The following is a 17,299-nucleotide window of genomic DNA, read 5'->3' on the forward strand; positions in this document are numbered from 1 at the left end:
CATTGTATGCTGAGCATTACTTAACTAATATTAGGGAATGACTGATATGCCCCCCTGTGGTCATTGTAAGCTGAGCGTTACCTATCCAATATTAGGGAGCGACTGATACGCCCCCTGTGGTCATTGTAAGCTGAGCTTTACATAACCAATATTAGTGAGCGACTGATATGCCCCCCTGTGGTCTTTGTAAGCTGAGCATTACTTAACCAATATTAGGGAGCGACTGATACGCCCCCCTGTGGTCATTGTAAGCTGAGCGTTACTTAACCAATATTAGTGAGCGACTGATATGCCCCCCTGTGGTCTTTGTAAGCTGAACGTTACTTAACCAATATTAGGGAGCGACTGATACGCCCCCCTGTGGTCATTGTAAGCTGAGCGTTACTTAACCAATATTAGGGAGCGACTGAAACACCCCCCCTGTGGTCATTGTAAGCTGAGCGTTACTTAACCAATATTAGGGAGCGACTGAAACACTCCCCCCTGTGGTCATTGTAAGCTGAGCGTTACTTAACCAATATTAGGGAGCGACTGAAACACCCCCCATGTGGTCATTTTAAGCTGAGCGTTACTTAACCAATATTAGGGAGCGACTGAAACACCCCCCCCTGTGGTCATTGTAAGCTGAGCGTTACTTAACCAATATTAGGGAGCGACTGAAACACCTCCCCCTGTGGTCATTGTAAGCTGAGCTGTGAAGACTCACAACCCCCTATAATGCTGCATAGTATGAGCGTGCCCGCAGAGACGGACACCCAAAGTCCTCCTGCAGAGGTAGGCCATACTATGACACTTCAAAGGAAATGTGCTCCACAGCATTTTCTTACACCTTACGTGGCCACTGGATTGTAGCACCTCCCCGCCCACGCCAGGTTCAAAGATCCGCAGCCTGCCACCCAAAGCAAAACACTAGCCCGCATCCACAAAGAAAAAACAGCACCCAAAAACACACCCACGCTGACTCTGACCAATGTACCCCATCAGGGCGAAAAACTTGAGCCTGTTCCAGCCTGAAGTAACACATGCTTAAGTAATAGCCCAGAGTTAGCAAACCTGCTCGCTAATCAAAAAATGCGCCAAAGAAAGCCAGCACAGTCAATTGGTACAAAACAGATTAAAAGTCAGAAGAAGTAGTCAATGAAACCACCCCTACCAGATGCAGCAGCAGTGCCACATCAACTGGGCAGCGAAAATCACCTACAATGGAGCTGTCTATAGCCTAACCCGTACGGGGCTTTGACAGCATGAAACGACTCTGTGGGAGTGGTAACTGCCATGAAGGCAAGAGAAAAAGCAATACCCACTAGGATGAAAACCATGGCCGGCTTATATCGTCCCCTCTGATAACGGCCCCACCCAAACTCAACCAAGTGCTGATCCAAAAATGTACCTGCAGAAGGAAACCTAACCTGATATGTCTCCCAGTCTTGCCACGCTGCCTCGTAAACCCCACAAAGTAGGCGGAGCCCGGGATGTCCGGGCCAGACCAACTAGTCCGGCCCGACAATCTGCCAGACAGAAGACAGAAGTCAGCCAACATCCGAAACCTATTAAATTGAAAACGGGATAGGGAATCTGCTATCCCATTCTCAATACCCGGCACGTGTTGCGCCCTAAAACAATAATCACCTGCAAACACTTCAAAACCAAGGACCTCAACAGATGCAGCGCCGTAGGGGAAGAGGAACGCTGATTATTAATAGTGTGCACCATCCCAGGCCGTCACACCAAAAATTATATTCCTGTCAGACAACCTATCAGCCCACAAATAAACAGCCACTATTTATTGGAAAAAGTTCCAATAACAGCAGGCTGAACTGAAAGTTACGCGATATCCATGCGCAGGTCATGGAGCAGCGTACCAGTCCCCTTGAAAGAACACACTGAAGTCAGTTGAACCAGCAGCATCGACAAACAACTGCAACTCGGCATTGTCAACTGGCTGCAAGGGCCAATCAACTCTAAATTAAAATCAACCAAAATTGAAGCCCACCCCCATAAATCAACCAAAAATTTCCCTGAATAGGTGATCAATGAAATGCGGGTTGAAGACCCCCGCAATAGCAGGCACTAGCTTACAGGGAAACACCCGCCCTATCAGAATAGTCCAGCACGTAAAATTAAACACAACCTAGGACCGACTGCCCTGATGCAATTTAAACCGCCGGGAAGCCAAACACTGAATCTGCACTAGTAACACTGCACCTTACCAGCCGGCAACCGGCAGTACCCATCAACTGTATCCACTGCAATTCCAAGGTAAGACAAGCAGGAAGTCGGGCTTCCGTTTTGTCCAAGGCAACTGGCACTCTGAGCACCCGGAAGAGGGGTCTGCCCAGAAAATAAAATCTCCCCACAACTTGCACCATCTGATGGGCCGACGAACAAAAAGTCGTCCAAGTAATGTGTAATTCCAGCATGGCCCATACCAGCCTGGATACACCAATGCAAGGAAGAGCTAAACTGTTCAAAATACACACACAAGATAGCACAACCCATGGGGGGGCACCTGTCAACAAAAATTGACCATCTAACTGAAAAACAAACAAACCACAAAACGTAGGGACCCAGGGTGCAAAGGCAGCAGGCAAAAAGTGGATTCAACAACCAATTTTGCACTAAAAACCCCAGGAGCAAACACTTTGTCATAACGAGTGCCAATCGAATAACTGGTACAGGATCAGGCAAAGTGAGTGGGGGATTGCATTGGTCACAGAACCCCCATGGGGACACGACAAATGCTGGATAAACGAGATTGGCCCTGGACCTTCTTGGGCGCAACACCGGGATGGGAAATTCACAGGTCCTGAAAAGGGAGAAAAGGCCCGGACATATGGCCCAAAGCCACTAAGCAAACACTTTCTGTCGTACCACCGGGGAAGGGGGCGACCACATGCAATGCGTCAGCTACAGGTAACCGTAAACCTGCAACAAATCCCTCCAGCAAAAAATCTGGGAATCTTCCCGCAAAGGATACCAGCCCAACCATTAGACAAATCACATACAGTACCACCGGAGAATAGGCCTTATTTGTCAAATTGGGGAACATAACTCCTGCCCCCTAAACAGCCCTTTGATCCTGATTTACAATCTATGGCAGGGTGACCGCCATTAGAAATGTGGCAGAATAGCGAAAAAACAACACTTAGCTACCCTAGAACACAGAGAATCATTATAAGCAAAACACTTCCCCTTTGCGAGCACGGCCATGCCCACACAAGAAGAAGAGTTAGGCTCCCTTCCCTGCGCCATTATCCACAGGCAACCTAGCCTCTTGTGTGACCACTAACCAAACATCTACAACCATCCGACCCCAGTGGCATAACCAGCTGACCATCCTGCTTCAACGAAACTGATCGTAATAATCTCTCCATACAAAACCCTTGGACTAATGAAAATATCAAGCAAAAATGACTATATTTAATTACATGACGGTGCGCCGGAAGGCAAGTTTTGAGGTACAGTAGCAGGACGGAAAAAACAGCATAACACTGAGCCAGTATGATAGCTATAGCAAGAATCTTCCCCTGCTCCCCCCGGCTTCTTGGTCTTATCTAAGGAATTTTTTATGTCATTAGTTAGTGAAAAATATCTGCAAACGTACCCTTTGCGAATCTTATCCCTAACACGCTTACACAAACTCCTGTCCACTGCCAATAGTAGCGCAGAGAACCACACTAGGATCCTCAAACTGGTGCCACAGAAGCAAATGGAACCAAAGCGCCCTGAGTTTTAGATGTCTTCTTAACTAGACGCCGCACAACCAGCGTAGTGCGCAGGTGACCCTGACGATGAGCTACTACCACTAGACCCTGAAGAGTCATAACAAAGGAGGGACAGCAAACTCCCCACCAGAAGACCCTGGCATTCCATCACCACCAGTCGCCGATACCGCAGCAGCAGGAGCGATCACCATGTCACCCGTGGCAGGACCCACCACAGTAATTCCACTGGAGACCCCAACACTGGCCGACCTCATCGTGGAAACACTAGGTGAAACACTATGGTGAGACACAGATTACATCATGGGACACCTCAGATGAGGGACCTGGAACTGAAGCTGGAGGAAAGGCAGGAATCATGAGGAGAAGGAGCAGTGGGGGAAGGAGGGGTGGCCAAAAACACCCCTGAGAAGAAGGCAACGGTGGGTGCGGAACCGCTCCCAGCTGAGCCGCAAACTGCTGCGACCAAGACAGGGCGGGAGGCAAAAACAAGGGAATAATTGTGCAGGGTAAGTAGAAAAAGGGGGGACGTTGAGGAAAAGAAGGTACCCAATCAGGGAAATAAGCCCCCGGACAAGGAAGGGAAAGAGGGATGAGACCTAGGCCAAGGAAAGGGGGTGTGGGGGGAGGGTAAAAAAATGGGGTGGAAAAAAAAGAGGGAAAAACTTGGATGGGTGAGGCCATGGTGGCAAAAGTAGGGGCAGGGCAGGAAAAGGCTAGAGAAAAGCAGGAAAATAGGAAACTGAAACATGTGTAGAATGGCAGGCACTGAAGGAGCCTGGGATAGAGGGGGCAACCAAACCCCCACCAGGCAAAAAAAGGAGGGGTGGAAAAATGAAACCCCCCAGGAGCAGCATGGCACTGCTGATAAGGAAGGAGGAGAAGAAAACGTGGAGAAGGGGGTGGGGCCAGTGGACAAAATGGCCACCGTGGCTGAGGCCACAGTAGAGGGGGGGTTGGTGGATGGATATGAAGCCCAGGAGCACCGCAGCCAGAGATGAGAGACTCTGGTGGCGTCAGCACAGGCACCTCCGGCAGAGCACTGCGAGAGGGGCCCGAGGCCATGCCAGTGGGGGAAAACAGGTGGGGAGAGCTAGTGAAGGTGACGGGGTGAGAGTTAGCCCCATGGGAGATGGGGACCACTCACCCGGCGGGAAACTGGAAAGGTTGGGCGCGTGGCGGGGGGGAGTGGCCGGGCACCAGGTGAGAGAGGAAGCTCCAGGCTGTAAGGTAAAGGCAGGGAGGCTGGGGCAGAGGAGGGAAACTGCCAGGGTCTGTGAGGGGTGATATATAGGTCACTGTGGAAGGGGAGACAGAGCACTTAGGGTGGGGTATGGGGGTGGAGAAGTGAAGGAGAAAATGAGGCAAAGAGAAAAGAAGACAGAAAGAATAAACACAGAAAGTGAAAGTGAAAGGAAAGAACAGGGAACACAGGGCCTGATTCAGACCCGGTCGCTATGAGCGTACGCTCGCATGATGCGTATGCAAATATTTGAAAGTGACGGTGGGTAGCGAACACTCGCCAAGGCATAAGCACACCCATCGTACCTGTACGAGCGTTCACTTTGTGTATGCAGACTCCCCTTAGCGTATGCAGAGACGCCCACTGCCCCACGTCATCTCCTGGAAGTTTATGAAAACATTGGTACATCAACCACTATCGGATGTGAATGCAGCGCTTGTGGTAGCTTTTTTTAACCACAAGCATTGCGAGGAAATCAAAGGAAAAAAATGGCTGGTGATGTGTACTATGACGCTGCCTGTTAATTATGCACGCCTCTAAAATGGGCATGCCTGCGTTTGCACCTCCACTCCCCCATTTTTACTGGACTGCCCCTGTCACCACCCACAAACAGCCTCTCCTGTCACTCACTCTGCTGGGCTGGCTTTGCTGGATCTGGGATCACACAGTGTAGTTTGCGCATGTGCACTGCGATGCATACGCATGCGCAGATTAGCAACCATCGGCAATAGCGAGCGCACTGCAGATACCGTCCGGGTCTGGCCCGCAGACAAGGAGAAAACAAACAGAATAAAGAAACAGAATAAATATCACCAGTCACTGCCCAGGATGGCACCAAGGGAAAAATACCATCCAGAAAGAGAGTTGCTGGGCATACACTAGCCTTATAAAGCCCACATATAGCCACTCCCATGAGCTAACACATGGTCAGGAACCACCCAACCAAATAAACCCCCCAAACTAATTACAAAAAACTAAGGACTCTTACATATCCTTAAGCTTATGCAGCTCTCGTCTCATCTTAATGCCTGTGTGGACAAGTTGCTATCTTCAATCTCTATTTCACCTGTGTGGAACTGTTTGTCCTTCATACCTGTTGCTGTAGAACAGGGATGGGGATCCTCAGGCCCAGGGGCCATATAAGGCCCGCGGAATCATTTGGTCTGGCCCTCTGAGCTTTTTTCTGCTAGCCTCATTTGGCGAGCAGGGTGCCTACAATGGCATCCTGCAGCCAAAATCTATGCAGCAGTGCACCTGGAGTGTCCTTAGGATGTTTCAGATGGTCACACCGATGCCCTTACAGCTCCCCGGAGCATCCTCAGGATGCTCCAGGCATTGCTGTAATCACTGCCGATTGTGGCCCTGCCCTTGTGTGACATCACACGGAGAGGGCATGGCCTGCACCAGGCCCGCAAACAATGTTATATATATATATATATATATATATATATATAAAAATGGCCCTCGGCAGAAGAAAGTTTCCCCACCCCTGCTGTAGAACTATGGGCCCGATTCAGACCCGCTCGCTGAATGCGTACGCTCTTTCTCAGAGTATGCAAATTTGGCTAAGTGATGGCATGGCAGGTGAATGCATGGCAGGGCAATAGCATGCCCACTATGTCTTAGAGCAGGGGTTCCCAACCACGGTCCTCAAGGCACACTAACAGTCCAGAATTTAAGGATAGCCATACTTGAGCACAGGTAACTTAATTAGTACCTCAGTTATTTTGATTTAATCAGCTGTGCTTTAGCATGGATAACACAAAAACCAGGACTATTAGTGTGCCTTGAGGACCGAGGTTGGGAATCACTGTCTTAGAGAGTGTCGGTAGAGCGAAACGCACGCCAGTTTAACACGTCATCTCCAGGAAGTGTGTGCTATATCAGTAACATTGAGAGCCATCAGAGCTGCATGTAGCCCTTGAGGTAGGCCCTACCGTGCCGCAAGCACTGCGATCACTGCAGGCTGCAATACAACCAGGTGATGTGTACTATGACGCCTCCATGCTAATTAAGCATGTCTATTAAATGCTCTTGGAATGCACAGACACATCTGCGTTCGCACATCCACTCCCCCGTTTTCATGGACCAGCCCCTGAAGCTGTCACCGCCCACAAACGGCACTTTCTGTCACTCTAAGAAGCGGCCAGTCTGTGTAATTCGAGCGATCGCTTCCAGATTGCTATGACTGGCTCGCGCACGTGCACTGCTATGTATACGTGCAATGCGAACCATCAGCAGCTACGAGTGAACGCTTCTTAGCGTCCTGGTCTGAATCGGGTCCTATCTCCTTTCGGAGGGACTGGCTCTGTCTAGGCTGTTACCTGTATATTGTGCCCTCACTACAGCTATATCCTGTTCCTGTGTATTATACATTGCTGTGTGCTATGAACAATAAACCATTACTTGGGTTTCATCTGCTCGGTGTCTGGGTGATTAAAGGAATCCCGAATCCTCACATATACAGTGTTATTCACTAAGAAAATGGATGTGGTAGCTTTTGTTATAATTGAAAAACCCAATGATTAGTATAAGGAAAGAGATGGTATAAACCTCTAGGATGGGGGCTGGTGTGGGTGCTGATCACTGGTTTTATTAGCCTATAGCAGTATTTTTGGTGCCTGTTTATTTTAGGGGCTGGAAGTATGTGCCAAAGCCTGTTTGTTGTGGGTGGATCTGCTCTTTAGTGTTATGGTAATTGGCCGTCCGTTTCTTGCATTTTTTTCATCATGTTACCTGGAGACGTGGCCGGAGGAGCACCTGAACATCATCAGGTATCTGCATCTGGTTCACAGCATGCAGCAATCCTCAGGGGCATGGCTTGGCATGCGTACATTGAAGAATTTTGTCGCAAGCAAGATGGCAGACGGGTGACGGACTTTGAATGGTAGGATGTGAAGGTTTGGCTGGAAGTCATGCAGCCTTCACCTGAGAATTCCAGGGTTGGTCAAGGCTTCTAGGCTGGGCCGTATGGATGTGCAAAATGTTTTGCATTCAATAATGCCTCCTTCTTGCAGGGGCGTTGGTGTCATTTTCAACACCTCTGTCTCTGTCTGTGGTGGGTCTCACACATTCTCCAAGTGCTTCAGGCTCGGTACCCAGCAACATTCTGGGTTTCAGGTGCTAAATAAGGTGCCCTCTCCTGTCCATATCGGGGCAATGTACAAATGGTTGGACTGGTCCCTGAATGAGCAGGTCGCTGAATTTTTGTTTGAAGGTTTTCATTTTGGTTTTCGCATGCCAGTTAGGGGGAACGTGGACACAGTGTCACAAGCCGCAGTCGTGTCCTGTTGGATGGTGGTTCTCGCAGGTCAGTTGCTGGGAGACAGACGCCATGCTGTCAGCTTGTGAAGTCCTCCCATCTGGCTGACGACATCTCTCCTGGAACAGGATTGTTGCATCCTCCTTTTTCTACCCTGCTGATGCATTGTTCTGATGCCAATGATAGCATTTCTCATGTTTCCGGTTCTGCTGTGAGTCTCCTGTTTCAGTCGAGTATCCAGTCTCCCTGTCTGCTTTGTTTAGCTCCTTCCATTTGTGTCATCCAGGCGGCACGGACTGCACCTCAGCATCTAGTGAATGCAAGCCAGTGTACTGCCGCTTGTGTCAACCCAGCGGCACAAGCCGCACCTCTACACCCAGGGTACGCAATCAAGTATAATGCTGCTTGTGTCAACCTGGCAGCACAAGTTGCATGAGAGCGACATCTTGCCAATTCTTACCAGCCCCCAAGGTTGCTTCACGGCCCAAAGGCCACATCTCGCCAAGGCTACCAGCCCTCAAAGCTGCATCTTGTTACATGGCCCAAAGGCCACTCTTTGCTACACGTCACCAGCCCTCAAGGCTACAGCGGGACTTGTCCATAATAATACCTCTACTCAGCAGAGTGGCTGCATCAGCTTCCAGCCCTCAAGGTTAATATGTCAGCCCAGTGTGACTAACGGCTCTCTCAGCCAATCCGCGTTAAGCCCACTCAAAACAAAACCTCGCGACTCGACACAGCACTGCCGACACAGTCAGCAACCTGCACTGAGGACATCGCTGGGACCCCCGCACTGCCGACACCACTGGCACCCTGCATTGAGAACACCCCTGCACTGCCGACACAGTCAGCAAACCTGGACTGAGGACATCGCTGGCACCCCTGCACTGCCAACACAGCCAGCAAACCTGCACTAAAGACACTGCTGGCACCCCTGCACTGCCGACACAGCCAGCAAACCTGCACTAATGACACTGCTGGGCAACCCCGCACTGCCGACATCACCGGTACCCTTCAATAAGGACACTGCCAGCACCACAGCACTGCCATTCCATATACTGAGGACACCGTCAGCAACCCCGCTCTGCCGACACTGCTGTCACAGTAAGTGCACTATTGGTGTATCCAACCCACACTGTGGACTTCATTCAGAGTCGGTCGTTGCGGCCGCACGGTCGTACGCCACTGATGTTCACTAAACTGCGCATTCGTAAAGTTCGCAATGCGCGTGCGCAAACTAGCTGTTACGATCAGAAATTTCTCTCTCCTTGAACACAGCCAGGTCGGTAGTTTGAGTGACAGGATGAGGCATTTGTGGGTGGTAACAGGGGAAGGTGCTTGTGTACGGGGGAGTGGAGATCTGGACGCAGGCGTGCCTAATTATGCGAACGGCATTTTATGGGAGTGCATATGGTTAATGGGAGTGCATACGGTTTATGGGAGTGCATAATTAACAAAGTAGCGTCATGGCACATGTGACATGGGAGGTTATTACACTGACCTGATTGTAGTGCTTAAGAGAGGGTATGGTCAACCTTAAGCTCTATGACCAGTTCCGATGGTTCCCGATGGTCTCAATTAATCCTTATATGCCCGGAGATGACGTGTAATGCGTACGAGAAGGGGGCGGTTTTTTTGTCATACGGCCACATCCTCCCCTTGATCGGCCAGCTACTGATCCGAACTTAGGGACGCAACTCTCTTCCCATGCACCATTAGATGTGTGTCCCTGCTCTCTCCTCTCATGCTCCATTAGATGTGTGTCCCTGCTCTCTCCTCCCATGCACCATTAGATGTGTGTCCCTGCTTTCTCCTCCCATGCACCATTAGATGTGTGTTTCCCTGCTCTCTCCTCCCATGCACCATTAGATGTGTGTGTCTCTGCTCTCTACTCCCATTCACCATTAGATGTGTGTGTCCCTGCTCTCTCCTCCCATGCACCATTAGATGTGTGTGTCCCTGCTCTCTCCTCCCATGCACCATTAGATGTGTTTCCCTGCTCTCTCCTCCCATGCACCATTAGATGTGTGTCCCTGCTCTCTCCTCCCATGCACCAATAGATGTGTGTTTCCCTGCTCTCTCCTCCCATGCACCATTAGGTGTGTGTTTCCCTGCTCTCTCCTCCCATGCACCATTAGATGTGTGTGTCCCTGCTCTCTCCTCGCATGCACCATTAGATGTGTGTGTCTCTGCTCTCTCCTCCCATGCACCATTAGATGTGTGTTTCCCTGCTCTCTCCTCCCATGCACCATTAGATGTGTGTGTCCCTGCTCTCTCCTCCCATGCACCATTAGATGTGTATCCCTGCTCTCTCCTCCCATGCACCATTAGATGTGTGTTTCCCTGCTCTCTCCTCCCATGCACCATTAGATGTGTGTGTCCCTACTCTCTCCTCCCATGCACCATTAGATGTGTGTTTCCCTGCTCTCTCCTCCCATGCACCATTAGATGTGTGTGTCCCTGCTCTCTCCTCCCATGCACCATTAGATGTGTGTCCCTGCTCTCTCCTCCCATGCACCATTAGTGTAGTGTGTCCCTACTCTCTCCTCCCATGCACCATTAGATGTGTGTCCCTGCTCTCTCCTCCCATGCACCATTAGATGTGTTTCCCTGCTCTGTCCTCCCAAGCACCATTAGATTTGTGTATCCCTGCTCTCTCCTCCCATGCACCATTAGATGTGTATCCCTGCTCTCTCCTCCCATGCACCATTAGATGTGTGTCTCTGCTCTCTCGTCTCATGCACGATTAGATGTGTGTCCCTGCTCTCTCCTCTCATGCTCCATTAGATGTGTGTCCCTGCTCTCTCCTCCCATGCACCATTAGATGTGTATCCCTGCTCTCTCCTCCCATGCACCATTAGATGTGTGTGTCCCTGCTCTCTCCTCTCATGCTCCATTAGATGTGTGTCCCTGCTCTCTCCTCCCATGCACCATTAGATGTGTGTCCCTGCTCTCTCCTCCCATGCACCATTAGATGTGTGTTTCCATGCTCTCTTCTCCCATGCACCATTAGATGTGTGTCTCTGCTCTCTACTCCCATGCACCGTTAGATGTGTGTGTCCCTGCTCTCTCCTCCCATGCACCGTTATATGTGTGTGTCCCTGCTCTCTCCTCCCATGCACCATTAGATGTGTTTCCCTGCTCTCTCCTCCCATGCACCATTAGATGTGTGTGTCCCTGCTCTCTCCTCCCATGCACCATTAGATGTGTGTCCCTGCTCTCTCCTCCCATGCATCATTAGATGTGTGTTTCCCTGCTCTCTCCTCTCATGCACCATTAGATGTGTGTTTCCCTGCTCTCTCCTCACATGCACCATTAGATGTGTGTTTCCCTGCTCTCTCCTCCCATGCACCATTAGATGTGATTCCCAGCTCTGTCCTCCCATGCACCATTAGATGTGTGTCCCTGCTCTCTCCTCCCATGCACCATTAGATGTGTGTGTCTCTGCTCTCTACTCCCAAGCACCATTAGATGTGTGTGTCCCTGCTCTCTCCTCCCATGCACCATTAGATGTGTGTGTCCCTGCTCTCTCCTCCCATGCACCATTAGATGTGTTTCCCTGCTCTCTCCTCTCATGCACCATTAGATGTGTGTGTCCCTGCTCTCTCCTCCCATGCACCATTAGATGTGTGTCCCTGCTCTCTCCTCCCATGCACCATTAGATGTGTGTGTCCCTGCTCTCTCCTCGCATGCACCATTAGATGTGTGTGTCTCTGCTCTCTCCTCCCATACACCATTAGATGTGTGTTTCCCTGCTCTCTCCTCCCATGCACCATTAGATGTGTGTGTCCCTGCTCTCTCCTCCCATGCACCATTAGATGTGTGTGTCCCTGCTCTCTCCTCCCATGCACCATTAGATGTGTGTCCCTGCTCTCTCCTCCCATGCACCATTAGATGTGTGATTCCCTGCTCTCTTCTCCCATGCACCAATAGATGTGTGTTTCCCTGCTCTCTCCTCCCATGCACCATTAGGTGTGTGTTTCCCTGCTCTCTCCTCCCATGCACCATTAGATGTGTGTGTCCCTGCTCTCTCCTCCCATGCACCATTAGATGTGTGTCTCTGCTCTCCTCCCCTGCACCATTAGTTGTGTTTCCCTGCTCTGTCCTCCCATGCACCATTAGATGTGGTGTCTCTGCTCTCTCCTCCCATGCACCATTAGATGTGTGTGTCCCTGCTCTCCCATGCACCATTAGATGTGTGTGTCCCTACTCTCTCCTCCCATGCACCATTAGATGTGTGTTTCCCTGCTCTCTCCTCCCATGCACCATTAGATGTGTGTCTCTGCTCTCTCCTCCCATGCACCATTAGATGTGGTGTCTCTGCTCTCTCCTCTCATGCACCATTAGATGTGAGTCCCTGCTCTCTCCTCCCATGCACCATTAGATGTGTGTGTCCCTGCTCACTCCTCCCATGCACCATTAGATGTGTGTGTCTCTGCTCTCTCCTCCCATGCACCACTAGATGTGTGTGTCTCAGCTCTCTCCTCCCATGCACCATTAGATGTGTGTGTCCCTGCTCTCTCCTCCCATGCACCATTAGATCTGTGTTTCCCTGCTCTCTCCTCCCATGCACCATTAGATGTGTGTCCCTGCTCTCTCCTCCCATGCACCATTAAATGTGTTTCCCTGCTCTGTCCTCCCATGCACCATTAGATTTGTGTATCCCTGCTCTCTCCTCCCTTGCACCATTAGATGTGTATCCCTGCTCTCTACTCCCATGCACCATTAGATGTGTGTGTCTCTGCTCTCTCGTCTCATGCACCATTAGATGTGTGTCCCTGCTCTCTCCTCTCATGCTCCATTAGATGTGTGTCCCTGCTCTCTCCTCCCATGCACCATTAGATGTGTGTACCTGCTCTCTCCTCCCATGCACCATTAGATGTGTGTGTCCCTGCTCTCTCCTCTCATGCTCCATTAGATGTGATTCCCAGCTCTGTCCTCCCATGCACCATTAGATGTGTGTCCCTGCTCTCTCCTCCCATGCACCATTAGATGTGTGTGTCTCTGCTCTCTTCTCCCATGCACCATTAGATGTGTGTCTCTGCTCTCTACTCCCATGCACCGTTAGATGTGTGTGTCCCTGCTCTCTCCTCCCATGCACCATTAGATGTGTTTCCCTGCTCTCTCCTCCCATGCACCATTAGATGTGTGTGTCCCTGCTCTCTCCTCCCATGCACCATTAGATGTGTGTTTCCCTGCTCTCTCCTCCCATGCACCATTAGATGTGTGTTTCCCTGCTCTCTCCTCCCATGCACCATTAGATGTGTGTGTCCCTGCTCTCTCCTCGCATGCACCATTAGATGTGTGTGTCTCTGCTCTCTCCTCCCATACACCATTAGATGTGTGTTTCCCTGCTCTCTCCTCCCATGCACCATTAGATGTGTGTGTCCCTGCTCTCTCCTCCCATGCACCATTAGATGTGTGTCCCTGCTCTCTCCTCTCATGCTCCATTAGATGTGTGTCCCTGCTCTCTCCTCCCATGCACCATTAGATGTGTGTCCCTGCTCTCTCCTCCCATGCACCATTAGATGTGTGTTTCCCTGCTCTCTTCTCCCATGCACCATTAGATGTGTGTGTCCCTACTCTCTCTTCCCATGCACCATTAGATGTGTTTCCCTGCTCTCTCCTCCCATGCACCATTAGATGTATGTGTCCCTGCTCTCTCCTCCCATGCACCATTAGATGTGTGTCTCTGCTCTCCTCCCCTGCACCATTAGTTGTGTTTCCCTGCTCTGTCCTCCCATGCACCATTAGATGTGGTGTCTCTGCTCTCTCCTCTCATGCACCATTAGATGTGAGTCCCTGCTCTCTCCTCCCATGCACCATTAGATGTGTGTGTCCCTGCTCACTCCTCCCATGCACCATTAGATGTGTGTGTCTCTGCTCTCTCCTCCCATGCACCACTAGATGTGTGTGTCTCTGCTCTCTCCTCTCATGCACCATTAGATGTGTGTCCCTGCTCTCTCCTCTCATGCTCCATTAGATGTGTGTCCCTGCTCTCTCCTCCCATGCACCATTAGATGTGTATCCCTGCTCTCTTCTCCCATGCACCATTAGATGTGTGTTTCCCTGCTCTCTCCTCCCATGCACCATTAGAAGTGTGTGTCTCTGCTCTCTACACCCATGCACCATTAGATGTGTGTGTCCCTGCTCTCTCCTCCCATGCACCATTAGATGTGTGTGGCCCTGCTCTCTCGTCCCATGCACCATTAGATGTGTTTCCCTGCTCTCTCCTCCCATGCACCATTAGATGTGTGTGTCCCTGCTCTCTCCTCCCATGCACCATTAGATGTGTGTCCCTGCTCTCTCCTCCCATGCACCATTAGATGTGTGTTTCCCTGCTCTCTCACATGCATCATTAGATGTGTGTTTCCTTGCTCTCTCCTCCCATGCACCATTAGATGTGTGTGTCCCTGCTCTCTCCTCACATGCACCATTAGATGTGTGTGTCTCTGCTCTCTCCTCCCATGCACCATTAGATATGTGTTTCCCTGCTCTCTCCTCCCATGCACCATTAGATGTGTGTGTCCCTGCTCTCTCCTCCCATGCACCATTAGATGTGTGTTTCCCTGCTCTCTCCTCCCATGCACCATTAGATGTGTGTGTCCCTGCTCTCTTCTCCCATGCACCATTAGATGTGTGTCCCTGCTCTCTCCTCCCATGCACCTTTAGATGTGTGTCCCTGCTCTCTCCTCCCATGCACCATTAGATGTGTTTCCCTGCTCTCTCCTCCCATGCACCATTAGACGTGTGTGTCCCTACTCTCTCCTCCCATGCTAGATGTGTGTGTCCCTGCTCTCTCCTCCCATGCACCATTAGATGTGTGTCTCTGCTCTCTCCTCCCTGCACCATTAGTTGTGTTTCCCTGCTCTGTCCTCCCATGCACCATTAGATGTGGTGTCTCTGCTCTCTCCTCTCATGCACCATTAGATGTGAGTGTCTCTGCTCTCTACTCCCATGCACCATTAGATGTGTGTGTCCCTGCTCTCTCCTCCCATGCACCATTAGATGTGTGTGTCCCTGCTCTCTCCTCCCATGCACCATTAGATGTGTTTCCCTGCTCTCTCCTCCCATGCACCATTAGATGTGTGTGTCCCTGCTCTCTCCTCCCATGCACCATTAGATGTGTGTCCCTGCTCTCTCCTCCCATGCACCATTAGATGTGTGTTTCCCTGCTCTCTCCTCCCATGCGCCATTAAATGTGTGTTTCCCTGCTCTCTCCTCCCATGCACCATTAGATGTGTGTGTCCCTGCTCTCTCCTCGCATGCACCATTAGATGTGTGTGTCTCTGCTCTCTCCTCCCATGCACCATTAGATGTGTGTTTCCCTGCTCTCTCCTCCCATGCACCATTAGATGTGTGTGTCCCTGCTCTCTCCTCCCATGCACCATTAGATGTGTGTCCCTGCTCTCTCCTCCCATGCACCATTAGATGTGTGTCCCTGCTCTCTCCTCCCATGCACCATTAGATGTGTGTCCCTGCTCTCTCCTCCCATGCACCATTAGATGTGTGTCCCTGCTCTCTCCTCCCATGCACCATTAGATGTTTGTCCCTGCTCTCTCCTCCCATGCACCATTAGATGTGTGTTTCCCTGCTCTCTCCTCCCATGCACCATTAGATGTGTGTATCCCTGCTCTCTCCTCTCATGCACCATTAGATGTGTGTCCCTGCTCTCTCCTCCCATGCACCATTAGATGTGTGTCCTCCACATTCTGTAATATGGTCACCAGCACCACCCCTGCCCCCAAACTGCCATAGCATGTTAATTGTGCTGCAGCTAAGGGGGCACTGCGAGCAATCTTGCAGAAAAAGTGATTGGCACATGGACAGTACAGATCCTGCACATGCGCCAACTGGCCGCCATCAGCGTTGTATGCGAATCATCAGGTTTGTGTATAACTCTTAGGGGTTTAGTTACTAAGCAGTGTTAGGAGACAGAGTGAAAAGTGACAAGGTACCAGCCAATCAGCTTCCAACTGTCATTTTTCAAACACAGCCTGTGAGATGACAGTTGGGATCTGATTGGCTGGCACCTTATCACTTTCTTATCACTTTTCATTCTTTCTCTAACACTCCTTAGTAAATAGACCCCTTAATCAGGTCCAGTATCACTAAGAGAACAGAAATCATCTACGTTACTGGAGTTTTTCTTTTATAAACAGGGAGAAGAGGTTTTATATTTACTATATAGAGCCCATAGTTGTTTTCTTCATCGTTACAAGAGACAGCGCCAGTACAGCACCGCTACTTCGTTACTGTGTTACTTTGTTACTTCATTACTTTGTTACTTCATTACTTGTTACTTTAGTTCTTCATTAACACATTTTTCTTTTGTTCAAAACATTTAGTACGGTGTTGTGATAGTTATTATGTCTCATTTCATTCTTATGCATTTAGTTTACTATTTTGTGTAAATAATACACATTTTATAACTCTTTTCTTTTCTTTGTATTTGTTTTTCTCCAGCATTTGGCGTCTCGGCGTGGGACATTTTGAAGTTTGAAGCTTTCTCCTGAATCACATTTTCCTCTCCCCCTATGCGATTATTATACATATAGTGGTCAATGCAATTACTGTAGGTGCCAGTTTGTTTCATGAAACTCGCAAACATTGCACAAATGCGCATTCCAGAGAAATGTCTATTTATGGTAATCGCTGTGAGTGTGTGCAATTATTCTACAAAATTGAACCTGGAAGAAGTGCATGAAAAATTGGGGAAACCATTGTAGATTCCCAAAGAGTGACACCTTAATTTGCAGAATCATATAGAGCCTTAATGAAAGTACTGAAGGGCCTAATTTTTTTTTTATAAAAGCTAACTTTTTGTTTAGTCGCAAACAAATTAAAGGTAAAATGGAACAAAAAGGTGATTTTGTGGTAACTTTTTCCAAAAATTTTAAGAAAATGATAAAAAAGAAACAATTTTCATTTAAATTAATACTGTAATTGAATTTGGGGTGCCTAAATTAATGAAAAGGTTGATTTTGGAATAATTTGAGGACATTTTTTAACACCCGCAGATGACATGTAATTATTGAGCCAATTAAGCTAATTGAAAACTTTTAAATGCCT

At 49.6% G+C, this 17,299-nt stretch overlaps 1 protein-coding gene across 1 annotated transcript in view; it reads left to right on the forward strand.

Moving 5' to 3' along the window:
• The window catches only part of LOC148506416 (V-set domain containing T-cell activation inhibitor 1-like), a 123,377-nt gene extending 106,518 nt beyond the window's left edge, over positions 1–16,859 (forward strand). Inside the window, exon 6 of the mRNA XM_088446788.1 lies at positions 16,694–16,859. The gene's annotated coding sequence lies outside the window, so the exon portion shown is untranslated. The remainder of the gene's footprint in view (positions 1–16,693) is intronic.
• The last annotated feature ends 440 nt before the right edge of the window (positions 16,860–17,299 follow it).

This window comes from Taudactylus pleione, unplaced genomic scaffold (genome assembly GCF_031769625.1).
Source record: "Taudactylus pleione unplaced genomic scaffold, aTauple2 ptg000405l, whole genome shotgun sequence".
In the NCBI taxonomy this organism is placed as follows: domain Eukaryota; kingdom Metazoa; phylum Chordata; class Amphibia; order Anura; family Myobatrachidae; genus Taudactylus; species Taudactylus pleione.